Here is a 14878-nt window from a genome sequence, read left to right as displayed (position 1 = left end):
TATCGAATTTGTTTCTTTCAGAGATTGCAGGGCACTCTCACTTTTGATATGGTGACATGCTGCTTAATGTTCATATGGAAGGTGATCTTCATTGCTTGGTTGCTATATCTGATACATCTGATTTCATTCATATGATGAAATGGTTGGCAGTAGTTTACGCTGTTGCTTGTGAGCTCTAGTGAAGGCATAGCAGTAGGCTTTACCTGCATTCGAAGGAAGAGGGTGCCGAGTTAATAGGCTGCAGTAAAAGCATACGGCGGCTAAGAGCTGAGGGGAGCTTTTTTTCCTGTGGAACCTGGGTGAAAATGTTTGCCGACAGCCAAGCCCCCGGTCTCATTGTGCAGACACATTGGGTGGCGCCGGTCGGTCAGCGGCCACGTCCAGGTAGGCTGACTAGCGCCGAGGAGTCACTGCAGCTATGAGAGGCGCATTGTAAGATCTGATGGCCGGCAATAAAGCACAATATGGGCCCTTGTTAGATAGAAAGCAGATTAAATGGCTGAGAGTTTTTGCGAATTCTGTGGGACAGAGCAGTGGCGCCCAGGTATCCAGGCTCCGTGCTACAAAACGTATTTGTGAAGGCCTGAGGCTTTTAGCGAGTTTACGGCCGTTCTTTGGAAAGTTCGAAATGGACGCAACAGAGGAGATAACGATCTTTTTATGGAGAAATGTGGTTCTATCCATGTCATGCTTTTAGCAAAGACATGGTGTAAAGGCATGGGAAAGAGAGCGCGAGGCTCAATCTTTTTTCGTTCTGTCCCAATTAATTTTTAAAGTAGCTGGTCGGTCAAATCTGAGTATCCAGAGCAGGGGGACGGTCTCCCAGCTTCGAATGCCGTGCTCCAGCTCGTCATTAGCTTGGTGGCTGTAGTCTAAGCATGCAAATGTGCTATGCTACTGAGCTGCGGAAGAAAGCTGTAGAGAAAGAGAAGCTCACTCTTGTACTGGTGCTTCACTAGTAAAGAATGGCAGGTCTTTACCTAGACGGTGATACTTGTGTCCTTTGCTACAGTGCCACTTACAGCCAGTGCCAGTCACCATCTGAACCGTCAGAGGTGCCGCTTCTTGCATCACGCATACAACTAATTACGTGTGGGTGTACTTATTTGTTTTGAGTCAGCCGTCTACACATATGACACATTCTGTCGCGCCTGGTCATGTCACTGAGTCAAATTGGTTCGGTGGACCAGCAAACGGGTCCCCCTGCACACTGGAATCCACCGACGTTTCAGAGGCTCATGGGGAAGTATCTGCACTCCGAATCAGCCGAACTCGAGACCGCGTACTTGCATACTTCCGGGCGCACGCCGTTTGTCGCTGTATGTAACTCCAGTCCGCGATGGCGTCGTACTGTGCTGCCCTCACCTGCAGAAGAGTAGAGTATTCGTTGCTATAGTTCCATATTCTTTGGAACTATATTTTTCTTTATGGAATGGTAGAGTGTAGGTGCTTGATAGTAGCGTAGTTTGTGGGCCATACCACACACTCACATTTATGAAGTCTGATAAAGCGATTAGTTCTAGTTAGTGTGGTGTGCTGCTCACTTGGCCATACCACAGATTCACATTTATGAAGTCAGGTAAAGCGATTAGTTGTGGTTAGTGTGGTGTGTTGATGCCCAGCTTACCACTTTGTTAACCATAGGCCGCATATTATTGAAAGCATTTGTCTGATAAAAACGTTTTCTTTCTGGGATAGTAGAGTGTAGATGCTTGATAGCAGTGTAGTTTTCGGGCCATACCACAGATTCACATTTATGAAGTCAGAAAAAGCGATTAGTTCTGGTTAGTGTGGCTTGTTGATCCACAGCTGATCACTTTGTTAACCATAGACCGCATGTTATCGAAAGCATTTGTCAGATTAAAACGTTTGTGTGGAGTTTCTTTAGCCATCTTTTGACATGTGATGTTAAGAATGAATAAATGGCCGGCCGGAGTGACCGAGCGGTTCTAGGCGCTTCAGTCTGGAACCGCGCGACCGCTACGGTCGCAGGTTCGAATACTTCCTCGGGTATGGATGTGTGTGATGTCCTTAGGTTAGGTAGGTTTAAGCAGTTCTAAGTTCTAGGGGACTGATGACCTGAGATGTTAAGTCCCATAGTGCTCAGAGTCATTTGAACCATTTTGAATGAATAAATCTTTTGTTATTTAAACCAAAACGCCTGCAAATATTCTGATTTAAAGTGTTAGTTCCAAATTAAAGAGTAGGAAGGTTGCATCTTAACAATTGTTTTCAGCACAACTTAAGCTACAACATCCTTAGAAAGGTTAAACTGTTTCTGACAACCCTTACAGACGTCTATTATAATACTGTGATTCTTCAGTTACTCCCGGCGTACTTCTTGCTCGAACAGTCCACGGGTGTACTGCCGGTCCATAGCGTCCAGCGGGCACAATATTTCGGAGATCAGACATGTCGCCATCGTGAGGTGCGCTGACGAACTGAGCTCCTGAGAGTGGATGGCACTCTTAAATCCCCTCCCCTTGCGAGGCGTTCTCTCCGTGGTCTGCGGCCGCGCGTCAGCGGTCGGTGAGACGCTGGCGTCGGCATCTGTAGTGGCGTCGGTGTAATTGCCTCGTCCGCCCTAGTCGCCCGTTCGTTTCCTTTGCTGAGCGTCTTTTTACTTAGACTCAACGCTGGTTCCCATGCCCTACTGAGGCTGTAGCCGCAATCTCGGTTGATGAGTCCGTCCGTCCCTGGTACGAATTTGTAACGACGCTGTCCCAGTATTTAGATGTCTGTGTCAGGACCCTGGTATGTTGGTAGTCCATTTCGTGATTTTCGGACAAACAGTGCTCTGCGACCGCCGACTTGTTAGGGTACAAGTCGAGTGTGCCTCTGATGTTCTCGGCAACGATCTTCGATGGTGCGAACTGTCTGTCCAATATAAGTCTTCCCACGTTGACACGGAATCTGCTACAGGACGAATATTGAGGAAACACCGAGTAGGACTGTGTTTTGCCCACCAAATAAAACGCGAGCGTTATTGGGAAGTGTCAAAGACGATCTCGGTGTGCGGAAGGCCGAAATATTGTGCCCGTTGGACACTATGGACCGGCAGTACACCCGTGGACTATTCGAGCAATTATAATATTATCACGTTATACCCGATATTTTAGCGATTAATATGAATGTATGTTAGATGAACTTAGAACAACCTAACTCCTGAGAAAGAGCGCTAGTAAATGCATATAACATCGAATATTACAGAACATACAGCTAATAAACTGATAAGAAAGCCCCGTATCGTTTACAAATGTGAAGATGTATACAAAAATATTTGAATGTAGCAGAATACGAATCAACTCTTTTCTAACTGCGTGGTTCTATCTACTATCCTACTGTGAACTCATAAAATTTCCAAATTTGATGTTTGGATTTCATCTTACACGTTCATGTTAGGATCTCCAGAAGGCTTCTACCACAGCTGTTTCATTAATTAACATGTAATTATAACAAATAGTACCAAGAGTAACGCGTTTGTGACAGCATATCTCCATAAGACTTAAGCAAAAAATGACGAAATCCAATATGGCATCACCGAAATTCTTCATTTGTCGACTGCTATCCAGTTTCAAGGTCGCATATAGTGTTACGGAAGATGGGTTAATTTGACAATGGCTCACAGTAAGACAGCAAGCTTCGCGTGCCACTAGTATCTGCTGCTCTAGCGCGGCTTCAGTTCACAGATGATCAACGGCGAATGAATGGAAACACTGCCTGTGGCTAAGGTGAGTGGTACGCTCACAACCGCTATTGGCATTTCTCCTGGAACGTCATGATTTTCGTTATTAACTATGTTTCTGATTCGTCGCCTGGAGTGCATCATCATCATCATCATCACTTCAAGCATTAGGTCTGTTTGGTTTGGTTTGCCTGTTACTGTAGCCATCACTTCCTCAGTGCTCCTTGACTTACTTCAACCAACAGGCGGATATTGTTGGGTACAGCTTCGTACGCAATGGTAAGGAGCGTGGGCTACACAACAGGGCGGCAACTATCGTTGTGGGAAAGCTGTACAGGAGCAGTAGCGGTCTCTGGACAAGTAGCACAGCAGACTAAACCTTTGCTTAGCTCGTATTTCAGCAAACGTGTGCAGATTCAATACCAAGAGTTCAGCGAGAAACGGAGTCCCGATATTGCAACAGCAACAACGATGGTGACGGAGCCGCGACTAGGCAGGTCTGCGTAGCTTCCTGTGGTGTGTACCCCAGGAGAGTGTGATAGAACCGCTGATATTCTCGATATACATAAACCATTTGGCGGAGAGGGTGGGCAGCAATCTGCGGTTGTTTGCTGATGATGCCGTGGTGTACAGTAAGGTATCGAAATTGACTGACTGTGGTGGACTAAAAGACGCCTAAGACAAAATTTACAGTTGGCGTGATGAATGGAAGCTAGCTCTAAACGTGGAAAAATGTTAGTTAAGTAGGAAGAAGAAACCTGTAATATTCGGATACACTATTACTAGTGTCCTTCTTGACACTGTCAAGTCTTTTAAATATCTGGGCGTAACGTTACAAAGCGATATGAGATGCAACGAGCATATGAGAACTGTGGTAGGGCAGCCGAATGGTCGACTTCGGTTTATTTGGAGAATTTTAGGAAAATGTGGTTCACCTGTGAAGAAGACCACACATAGAACGCTGGTGAGACATATAATTGAGTACTGCTCGAGTGTTTGGGATCCGTAGCAGGTCGGACTGAAGGAGGAAATCGAAGCAGTTCAGATGCAGGTTGCTACATTTGCTACAGGTAGATTCGAACAACACCTGTTACGGTGATGCTTTGGGGGCTCAAATGGGAATCAATGGAGGAAAGGCGATGTCTTTTTCTTTTTTCGAGAAACACAATTAAGAAAATTTAGAGAACAAGCATTTGAAGCTGACCGTCGAACGAATCTACTGCCGCCAACATAAATTGCTCGTAAGGGCCAAGAAGATAAGACAAATTATGGCTCATACAGAATCACAAAGACAGTCGTCTTTTACTCGATGTACACTCCTGGAAATTGAAATAAGAACACCGTGAATTCATTGTCCCAGGAAGGGGAAACTTTATTGACACATTCCTGGGCTCAGATACATCACATGATCACACTGACCACAGGCACATAGACACAGGCAACAGAGCATGCACAATGTCGGCACTAGTACAGTGTATATCCACCTTTCGCTGCAATGCAGGCTGCTATTCGCCCATGGAGACGATCGTAGAGATGCTGGATGTAGTCCTGTGGAACGGCTTGCCATGCCATTTCCACCTGGCGCCTCAGTTGGACCAGCGTTCGTGCTGGACGTGCAGACCGCGTGAGACGACGCTTCATCCAGTCCCAAACATGCTCAATGGGGGACAGATCCGGAGATCTTGCTGGCCAGGGTAGTTGACTTACACCTTCTAGAGCACGTTGGGTGGCACGGGATACATGCGGACGTGCATTGTCCTGTTGGAACAGCACGTTCCCTTGCCGGTCTAGGAATGGTAGAACGATGGGTTCGATGACGGTTTGGATGTACCGTGCACTATTCAGTGTCCCCTCGACGATCACCAGTGGTGTACGGCCAGTGTAGGAGATCGCTCCCCACACCATGATGTCGGGTGTTGGCCCTGTGTGCCTCGGTCGTATGCAGTCCTGATTGTGGCGCTCACCTGCACGGCGCCAAACACGCATACGACCATCATTGGCACCAAGGCAGAAGCGACTCTCATCGCTGAAGACGACACGTCTCCATTCGTCCCTCCATTCACGCCTGTCGCGACACCACTGGAGGCGGGCTGCACGATGTTGGGGCGTGAGCGGAAGACGGCCTAACGGTGTGCGGGACCGTAGCCCAGCTTCATGGAGACGGTTGCGAATGGTCCTCGCCGATACCCCAGGAGCAACAGTGTCCCTAATTTGCTGGCAAGTGGCGGTGCGGTCCCCTACGGCACTGCGTAGGATCCTACGGTCTCGGCGTGCATCCGTGCGTCGCTGCGTTCCGGTCCCAGGTCGACGGGCACGTGCACCTTCCGCCGACCACTGGCGACAACATCGATGTACTGTGGAGACCTCACGCCCCACGTGTTGAGCAATTCGGCGGTACGTCCACCCGGCCTCCCGCATGCCCACTATACGCCCTCGCTCAAAGTCCGTCAACTGCACTTACGGTTCACGTCCACGCTGTCGCGGCATGCTACCAGTGTTAAAGACTGCGATGGAGCTCCGTATGCCACGGCAAACTGGCTGACACTGACGGCGGCGGTGCACAAATGCTGCGCAGCTAGCGCCATTCGACGGCCAACACCGCGGTTCCTGGTGTGTCCGCTGTGCCGTGCGTGTGATCATTGCTTGTACAGCCCTCTCGCAGTGTCCGGAGCAAGTATGGTGGGTCTGACACACCGGTGTCAATGTGTTCTTTTTTCCATTTCCAGGAGTGTATTTGCGAATGGAACAGGAATGGAAATGACTAGTAGCGGTACAGGGAACCCTCTGCCACGCATGTTTCGGTGGCTTGCACAATATCTGTGTGAACCTAGTTACAGATGTGGCTCCGAGCGCCGCAGCCAGCTCTCCTGTATTGCGGCGGCAGACGGCACTCGAGCTACTGATCAGCTGGAGACGTGGCTCAGTGGCGTACTCCATTGGGTCCGATGGATCCTGCGCGACCGCTGCCGGGGCTGGACGGAAACTTGCAATTCCGTTGCCAGCTTCACGCCCGTGGGTTGTCATCGATAAGTGATACGTGATACCTCAGATGTGGTTTACGTTTTCTCTGCTAGAAGTGCTAAGACTATCCCTGCCGTTCTGGGAAGCTGCAAGAGTCTTATCTCGGATTTAGTAGCAGTGAATTGGACGTCCTTTACCTCGTTGTGCCAGTTTGCCCCCCAGAAAATTCTCATTCGGATAATGCAGCTGATTCTTTACGTTCTTTCAGATGGCATTTTCAGTTACATGGCTCGCTACAGTTTCATTTATGTTTTAGCGAGTTTGCTTAAAGGAATTCGAAGTGATTAACTTCGCAACTACCAGATTACCTATTTTTTATCGAGGTTTCAGTTCGGTTTAGTGTGGTTCTCTCTCTTTATAAACTACTATTTGACTCGTGTGAAACATTTTCTGTACACAGGCATGGACTTTACACAGTATTAGTTTCTATTTGATTTATTGTGGCTCATTCATTTTACCATTGTTTCTTGGTTGCTTGCTAGTTTGTGAGGATAGGTAGCTACTCTATTTACAACTCTTTTCATTGATTACATTCAAAAAGTCCTAGCATATACAGTTTTGTAACTCAGGCTGTTTTTTCAGAGTGCATTGGTTACAAAAATGCCTGAAAATGCGTGTATCAGAAGCAGTCGCAATATGCAGATGATGGAGTAATTGTTCTCTGAAGATTCTGACTCTGAAGTTGACTTACGAAAACGATCTGTCAACGACAGAATATGAACCAGGCTCAGTAGTAACAGAAGTCGAACTGGCTCAGAATGTTTACTATGAAGAAAGTGCATCAATTACTACAAAGTTCTGTCATTATTACCCAGCTGAATAAGCGAGTCACCTCAATTCTGATGATAATGTGCAAGATACGATAAACATGAATCTTCATTATTTCTGTATAGGTAAAATATTGCACAATACTGATAAAAGCTTGTTTCAGACTGGTGGGTTTTCTTTCTGAAACTGCATAAAAAGTTAAAATCGAATTTGAACACTTCATTAACTTTAAATTTTCGGAAAAATCCCAGCATTCAACAGTGGCTTAATATAATTCAGAAGAAACGTACATTCGCCCCACAAGGGAACTGTCCGTCTCCAAATGCGCCTCCCAGGTATGTCTTCCCCACACCGCACTGTAAAACGTTGTTCCTAACTACGTAGATTAAATCTTGTTATCTATAAGGTAATCTTTCCCCACTCGTTCGTTAGAGATATCATTTCGGTTTGACCTGTCTTGTAGTATTTTATTGAGGGTGTTAAATGCATGCTGTTTTTCCCTAACTTCGAGTTTAAAAACCTTACAGCTCTTTTGCATCCATTTACTGTCCTCCGAAATCTCACCTCTCTTGCTTGTATGCGACTTTATATGCCTGCTAATCTCAGGAACTGCTGTGGGGTTTTTGATTGATTCGGTTTTGACTAATAGATACATTGATCCACGAGGCAGATTCTTGTACATAAAATGTAAATGTTTCACAGAAATTATTAGCGTTATGATGAATGAAAGTTAAGTTGTGAAAGCGATGTCATTGCCACCTAGCGAACAGGTGCCGTAACACGAGAGACCGGCGGTGCCTCGAGAATGCAGAGAGCGCAATTTACTTCGCATCTCGTGTACTGGTGTAGCGGTATACCTCATGGTTGGAAACATGTGGATTGTGAGATCGCATTCTGGTTGGGTAATTACTTTTAATTCTGCCTTTTAACCTAGCATTTACGTCTCATTTATGTGCAGATATGCATTTCGAAATATGACGACAGTTTCAGATCGCCAACTTTCTCTCAGATTGGCAATCGCACTTAAGGCACTGCAAATTCATCGAACAACGGGCAATGAGTTACTCAGATTTCATGTTTGGTGATACAAATGGCCAATTATTGAAAGATAATCACCTCATTATCAACCTGAGATGTGTGACTTAGAATTTAAAGTAATCAACTATTTTAACATTATTCTCCGGCAATTGCATAGCGAAAAGAGCTTGCGAATCCAAAATATGGGGTATTTTATTTTTTATGCTACAAGTAAAAAGTTTTCCGGTAAAGCCACTTTGCTTCGTTTACGTACAGAACGTCCTTCCAGTAGTGTATCAGAGGACTCATCTTTCAGCTTCCTGCCTTCCTTAATGAAAACTAGATGTGGACACGATTTTTTGCCTGGTACAGCGAGGAAGTCTGCTGTAAAGAGCCTAATGTGGCAATGACTCAACAATGCATCACGCTGCGTACTAAGCTTCACAAGCTGAGTGCTGTAACACGAACTAAACATGTAGTTCATGCATGTTTTTTCTTATTTTGTCTTTGATTTGTTCCACCTTAGCCAGCATCCGATACAAGCTGAATCACGCACTCAGACATACCTCCATGATCCGTATTCAGTATTACTTAATTATTGTACTTACATGACGACGTTCTCCCATCATTACCATAAGATGTAACTCCAAAAGCCAATTCAACTGGTAACACATAACATTCTTGCTTTCAGACAAGTTTCCTGCCGTGCGCTGTTTACATCGCGTAAAATGTGCGGAAGTGATGATGTAACTTACTTAACGTTGTTCTCTGAAATGTAGTCGTAACTCGAAGCAGTGAGCTCCAAACAAAATCGCCACGCCACACAAGTTGTCCAGCTGTAGATGATACCCGTCTCAAGCAGGACAGGGTTTCAGTTGTGTAACGAAATTTTAGTCTTGTTCTTTTCCTTGTATTAATTTTTAGACTTCTGTCTCTTGTTCCACACATATCCACAAACTTCGCTAATTTGTTCACTATATCTTCGTCATACACAAAAGTGACGTCGCAACCTAAGTACTTAAGTTGTTGGAACTGTTATATTGTTAACTGCAATCGAACGAATGCTAAAAATCCACTGAAAACGGTATTGATCGCGTTTTCAGATTTTTATTCGTTAGCAACCGGTTTTGTCCCTTTCCTGAGACCAATTTCAAGCTTTTCCCTGCTGCAGTACAGTAACAATATGTATTCATTACAGGGGGATGAACTATGGCTAAAAAACGTCTAAAGTATAAGCCACAATAATTAAAAAGAACGATGATATATCCATTATGGCTGGTGGTGGTGGCGCCAGATGGAGCGAGATCCGTAGAAACAAGGATGCCACTGCTGAGTAAGGCAGCTACAGTCGAGATTATACTCTATACGATAATAAGTATCCGGACAAACGGCTGAAAATTTCTTACAAGTTCGTGGCGCCCTCCATAGTTAACGCTGGAATTCAATATGGTGTTGGCTCACCCTTTGCTTTGATGACAGCTTCCACTCACGCTGGGACACGTTCAAGCATGTGCTGGAAGGTTTCTTGGGAAATTGCAGTCCATTCTTCACGGAATGCTGCACTGAGGAGAGGTATCGATGACGGTCGGTGAGGCCCGGCACGGAGTTGGCGATCCAAAACATCGCAAAGGTGTTCTGTAGGAATCAGGTCAGGACTCTCAACGCTGTGTCGAGGAATGGGATTTGTATTGATGAAGGAGATTTGTATGCCGGGAGTGCAAAGATGGCGGACTTTGTGAAACCATAATGACAGAGATTTCACAGTTCATGTAGAAACTAAAAAGAGGCAGAGGAATCATGATAACTTAAAAAGAAACAAGTACATTACCATATTTGCACGACGATTCTGATGGTGTAATCAGATTTTCAATATCTTTATTAGTTTAAAGTTCAGTATCTGACGGTAAATTATACAAGTAACACCCAGCAACGAGTTTCCAGCATCTAAACGGTTCATCCGATTTCGTCGATCGATGTGTCTTTAGAAAGCTATTAGTGCAAACCTAAAGTGGTATGAATTACAGGCATGTATTTTTAATAGTACATGAGTTATTGAAGGCCATAATTCCCAATTACTATTGATCGTGTCAGGTCATAAGTACTCCATAGTTACACGAAAAAACGGTAGCAGCATGCTTATAAATATATTTATTCTTCTATATCTTCGTTTATATCCGATATATACTATTCATGAAGAAATTGGTGAAATATTTACTGTGTTTTAGAAAGCACAGAGACATTAGGCTACTGGCCTACTTTTGTTTCCATTTCTTTAAAATGATTATTTGATTTGTTTGTTTGTTGTTGTGGTCTTCAGTCCTGAGACTGGTTTGATGCAGCTCTCCATGCTACCCTATCCTGTGCAGGTTTCTTCATCTCCCAGTACCTACTGCAACCTACATCCTTCTGAATCTGCTTAGTGTATTCATCTCTTGGTCTCTCTCTACGAGTTTTACCCTCCACGCTGCCCAACAATGCTAAATTTGTGATCCCTTGATGCCTCAGAACATGTCCTACCAACCGGTCCCTTCCTTTTGTCAAGTTGTGCCACAAACTCCTCTTCTCCCCAATTCTATTCAATACCTCCTCATTAGTTATATGATCTACCCATCTAATCTTCAGCATTCTTCTGTAGCACCACATTTTGAAAGCTTATATTCTCTTCCTGTCCAAACTATTTATTGTACATGTTTCACTTCCATACATGGCTACACTCCATACAAATACTTTCAGAATCGACTTACTGACACTTAAATCTATACTCGATGTTAACAAATTTCTCTTCTTCAGAAACGCTTTCCTTGCCACTGCCAGTCTACATTTTATATCTTCTCTACTTCGACCATCATCAGTTACTTTGCTCCCCAAATAGCAAAACTCCTTTACTACTTTAAGTGTCTCATTTCCTAATCGAATTCCCTCAGCATCACCCGAGTTAATTCGACTATATTCCATTACCCTCGTTTTGCTTTTGTTGATGTTCATCTTATATCCTCCCTTCAAGACACCATCCATTCCGTTCCAATGCTCTGCCAAGTCCTTTGCTGTCTCTGACAGAATTACAATGTCATCGGCGAACCACAAGGTTTTTCTTTCTTCTCCATGGATTTTAATACTTACTCCGAATTTTTCTTTTGTTTCCTTTACTGCTAGCTCAATATACAGATTGAATAACATCGGGGAGAGGCTACAACCCTGTCTTACTCCCTTCCCAACCACTGCTTCCCTTTCATGTCCCTCGACTCTTATAACTGTCATCTGGTTTCTGTACAAATTGTAAATAGTCTTTCGCTCCCTGTATTTTACCCCTGCCACCTTTAGAATTTGAAATAGAGTATTCCAGTCAACATTGTCAAAAGCATTCTCTAAGTCTACAAATGCTAGAAACGTAGGTTTGCCTTTCCTTAATCTTTCTTCTAAGATAAGTCTTAAGGTCAGTATTGCCTCTCGTGTTCCAATATTTCTACGGAATCCAAACTGATCTTCCCCGAGGTCGGCTTCTACCAGTTTTTCCATTCGTCTGTAAAGAATTCGTGTTAGTATTTTGCAGCTGTGACTCATGAAACTGATAGTTCGGTAATTTTCACATCTTTCAACACCTGCTTTCTTTGGGATTGGAATTATTATATTCTTCTTGAAGTCTGAGGGTACTTTGCCTGTCTCATACATCTTGCTCACCATATGGCAGAGTTTTGTCAGGACTGGCTCTCCCAAGGCCGTCACTAGTTCTAATGGAATGTTATCTACTCCCGGGGCCTTGTTTCGACTCAGGTCTTTCAGTGCTCTGTCAAACTCTTCACGCAGTATCGTATCTCCCATTTCATCTTCATCTACATTCTCTTCCATTTCTATAATATCATCCTCAAGTACATCGACGTTGTATAGACCCTCTATATACTCCTTCCACCTTTCAGCTTTCCCTTCTTTTGTTAGGACTGGGTTTCCATCTGAGCTCTTGATATTAATACAAGTGGCTCTCTTTTCTCCAAATGTCTCTTTAATTTTCCTGTAGGCAGTATCTATTTTACCTCTAGTGAGATAAGCCTCTACATCCTTACATTTGTCCTCTAGCCATCCCAGCTTAGCCATTTTGCACTTCCTGTCGATCTCATTTTTGAGACGTTTGTATTCCTTTTTGCATGCTTCATTTACTGCGTTTTTATGTTTCCTCCTTTCATGAATTAAATTCAATATTTCTTCTGTTACCCGAGGATTTCTACTAGCCCTCGTCTTTTTACTTACTTGATCCTCTGCTGCCTTCACTACTTCATCCCTCAGATCTACCTATTCTTCTTCTACTGTACTTCTTTCCCCCACTGCTGTCAATTGTTCCCTTATGCTCTCCCTGAAACTCTGCACAACCTCTGGTTTAGTCAGTTTATCCAGGTACCACTCCTTAAATTCCCACCTTTTTGCAGTTTCTTCAGTTTTAATCTGCAGTTCATAACCAATAGATTGTGGTCAGAGTCCACATCCGCCCCTGGAAATGTCTTACAATTTAAAACCTGGTTCCTAAATCTCTGTCTTACCATTATATAATCTATCTGATACCTTTTAGTATCTCCAGGGTTCTTCCATGTATACAACCTTCTATCATGATTCTTAAACCAAGTGTTAGCTATAATTAAGTTGTGCTCTGTGCAAAATTCTACCAGGCGGCTTCCTCTTTCATTTCTTACCGCCAATCCATATTCACCTACTATGTTTCCTTCTCTCCCTTTTCCTACACTCGAATTCCAGTCACCCATGACTATTAAATTTTCGTCTCCCTTCACTATCTGAATAATTTCTTTTATCTCATCATACATTTCATCAATTTCTTCATCATCTGCAGAGCTAGTTGGCATATAAACTTGTACTACTGTAGTAGGCGTGGGCTTCGTGTCTATCTTGGCCACAATAATGCGTTTACTATGGTGTTTGTAGTAGCTTACCCGCATTCCTATTTTCCTATTCATTATTAAACCTACTCCTGCATTACCCCTATTTGATTTTGTATTTATAACCCTGTATTCACCTGACCAAAAGTCTTGTTCCTCCTGCCACCGAACTTTACTAATTCCCACTATATCTAACTTTAACATACCCATTTCCCTTTTTAAATTTTCTAACGTACCTGCTCGATTAAGGGATCTGACATTCCACGCTCCGATCCGTAGAACGCCAGTTTTCTTTCTCCTGAGAATGACGTCCTCTTGAGTAGTTCCCGCCCGGAGATCCGAATGGGCGACTATTTTACCTCCGGAATATTTTACCCAAGAGGACGCCATCATCATTTAATCATACAGTAAAGCTGCATGCCCTCGGGAAAAATTACGGCTGTAGTTTCCCCTTGCTTTCAGCCGTTCGCAGTACCAGCACAGCAGGGCCGTTTTGGTTATTGTTACAAGGCCAGATCAGTCAATCATCCATGCTGTTGCCCCTGCAACTACTGAAAAGGCTGCTGCCCCTCTTCAGGAACCACACGTTGGTCTGGCCTCTCAACAGATACCCCTCCGTTGTGGTTGCACCTACGGTACGGCCATCTGTATCGCTGAGGCACGCAAGCCTCCCCACCAGCGGAAAGGTCCATGGTTCATGTGGGGTTGATTTGTTTATGTATTTAATAATGGGTTTTAGAGCATGTTTATGGTCCAGACGTAGGAATTTTTTTTTTAATTTCAAGTAATTTAAATGCAAATCAAGTATTTCATATGTATTTCAACATGTTTGTGAGTACGCGTTGGTTCGGAGACATGGCGGGAGCGCTCTAGCCAAACACAGATTTCGTTACTACGGTAGACGACTACCGAAGTCAATGGAGAGACTGTATGGAAGTGGGGAGGAGCATGGGGTCGCATAGGACACGGGAGAGTGGGAAGGCACGACGGACAGTCACAGGAAATAACACCGAGTGTTGAGCAGTTTGCGCGTGGTCGTGGGAGATAGAAATTTTTCGTAGTGCCGACTTGTGCACTTGTGAGATTTCCGTGGCATCTGCAGTGAAGACGTAGCATGCTTTTAGAAGTGAATATCCCTCTAGCTATGTTGTTGCTCATAACTAATTACGTGAAGTAAGAAGCTATTATTTCCCTATTATTCAACTTATATTTTATCTGATCGCTGGAACATCGATACCGATAAGTATTTTGCAGTAATTAATGGCATTCGTAAAGGGACTTATGCTATCGTACTCATCATTTAAAGTCGTAAAAAATAGTACCTGCAGATTTTATTCAATTGCAATCTTTCATTTATAAATTTCTATGTTAAATTCAAAATTCGCAATTGCCGAGTGATAGGAACCCTTGACAAATCAATTAATGTGTATATTCATATTGTATGCTGTAGACGCAGCAGTATTTGGCACGTAATGTGGCAACTATACAGGGTGTTACAAAAAGGTAC

Source organism: Schistocerca cancellata, chromosome 8, assembly GCF_023864275.1.
Source record: "Schistocerca cancellata isolate TAMUIC-IGC-003103 chromosome 8, iqSchCanc2.1, whole genome shotgun sequence".
Classification (NCBI taxonomy): Eukaryota; Metazoa; Arthropoda; class Insecta; order Orthoptera; family Acrididae; genus Schistocerca; species Schistocerca cancellata.
This window is presented reverse-complemented; position numbering follows the sequence as displayed.